Source organism: Protobothrops mucrosquamatus, unplaced genomic scaffold (genome assembly GCF_001527695.2).
Source record: "Protobothrops mucrosquamatus isolate PMUCROS unplaced genomic scaffold, P.Mucros_1.0 scaffold4278, whole genome shotgun sequence".
In the NCBI taxonomy this organism is placed as follows: domain Eukaryota; kingdom Metazoa; phylum Chordata; class Lepidosauria; order Squamata; family Viperidae; genus Protobothrops; species Protobothrops mucrosquamatus.
In genome coordinates this window covers 24,449-26,667 of record NW_015390194.1, presented here as the reverse complement: position 1 = coordinate 26,667, position 2,219 = coordinate 24,449, and positions in this window count along the sequence as shown.

Sequence of the window (2,219 nt, the reverse complement as noted above, 5' to 3'; positions counted from 1 at the left end):
CATTCTCAAAATTATCATTATCTCAATTTCACCTTGAATTAACACTGAATTGACAGTGCTGTTCATCACAATACTGTACATTTTCATCCCTTCTTTCACCATAGTGAGAATGTCTGTAGAATAGGAAATTAATGGAAATCTTTCAATGAAGTCAAAACAGATTCCACTTTTGGAAAATATGGGAACCACATTTTGTACAAACTTCTCCCCATTGTCATTATTCACACACAAGACTCCAATCCATGTCCACATAAAATGCTGTAGTAGCAGAAGAATCCCCTTATATTGATGGTCCATATTTGGAAACATTTGGTGATAAAACCCAGCCTGTTTGTCCTCATGTGTCATTGGAGCAGAGCCATATGTCAACTATAGAAAATACAGAAGGATTCAGAAAGGTGACAATAGGATTTGATTTTTTTATAAGATGTATTGATATACTTTTCAAACTGATAGTGTTTAAGTAAAAAATTAGTTCCATTTCATATTATTTGACAATAGTATACCTTCAACATTCTCTATTATAAGAGTTTAATAATAATTTTACACAAGTTATCAAGCTTTGTTAGTCTTAAGGTTGCTTACATTCCTTTGTCTCTTCCTATCATTTATAAATCCAGACATTTGGTTTGGTCTATTTTGTGAACTCAGAAAAGGGGCTATTTTAGTTCTTAAATATGCTCTGTGAATGTATTCAGCATTTCACAGATTCCAAAATAAAGCTGAAAGAGAAATATGCCACTTGATTTCACTCAGTTGTTTTGCTTTATCCCAGGGACCAAGTCTTATCTAAAAGTAATATTATATTTAACCAGATTGTATATGTACTGCATATATATGTAACCAATATAGATAAAGGTTACCTGAGGAAACTTGTAGATGCGCAGAATGATGGCCACATGAAGACATGCATCAGTGTCAGGTCCTCCAATTATTGCTACTGGATATTTCTGGATGTCACAGTTGTAATTAGGGATTAATCTGTCTTTAGATGAAAGGAGTTCCATTGAGGCATGGTATATCTGTTTTGAAGTGAACTGGCTGTTATAGATTCTGAAGCCCAGTGTAACATTGGGTAAAATCTGGGGATTAGTATTGATCTCCTCAACTGCAAATGCTAAAGCCAGGATATGTTGATAAATCTGAGTCATAATTCTGAAAAGAGAGGTACATGAACTGCTACAATACATTTAACACAGAATATGGTAACTATTTCAGCCTTCCTTTCAAGTATAATGTGTGGAGTTGATCTACTCTCTCTCTAAGTATATATAATAGGTCTGATTCACACTCCTTATTTAAACTAGTCAGTAATCTAAACAAAGCAATTTATCAGAAAGAACTGGCAGCAGTCATATGAATCAATTTCCCCCCTATCACTGCTTAGTATTGTTTTTCTTCTATGACTGTATTAGGAAGGGTTTAGTATTTCAGTGGTGCCTTCACTATTGACCATGGAGGTTACAGTAAGTAGCACGCTGTGAAGCATGTGTTTTATGGTTATTGCTAATGAGATCAATAGTGAAGTACTTTATCATTCCATTTTTTTTTCAATTCCATCTTTTCTCTGGAAAGATTTACAGGGTAAGACTAAAATACTGTTCCATGCTAGATTAAGTTAGGATGTTCATCAAAAGATGTTACTATCAATCAGAATAGAACTGGAAGGGACCTTAAAGGTCTTCTAGTCCAACCCCCTGCTCAGACAGGTGGCTGTCCAGTCTTTTCTTAAAAACCTCCACTGATGAAGAACCTACAACCTCTGAAGGAAAGCTGATCTATGGTTAATTGTTTTCACTATTAGGAAGTTTCTCCTTAATTCCAGTTTGCTTCTCTCCTTGATTAGTTTCCATTCATTGTTTCTTCTCTTGCCTTCTGCTGCTTTGCAAAAAATAAATTGACCCTCTCTTCTTTGTGGCAGCCACTCAAATACTGGAATATTGCTATCATGTCACCCCTAGTCCTTCTTTTCTCTAGGCTAGCCATACCCAATTTCTGCTACCGTTCTTCATATGTTTTTGTCTCCAGGCCTTTAATCATCTTAGTTGCTCTTCTTTGCACTTTTTCCAAAGTCTCAACATATTTTTTTGTACTGTGGTGACCAAAATTGAATGATACTAAGAAGGGAACCCTGGTTCTCAGCTCCCTTCATATAGCTGTTGTGTTGTAAAGAGGAAGTACCATTTGAATACTTTTGGTTGTACAATAATATAATTAAA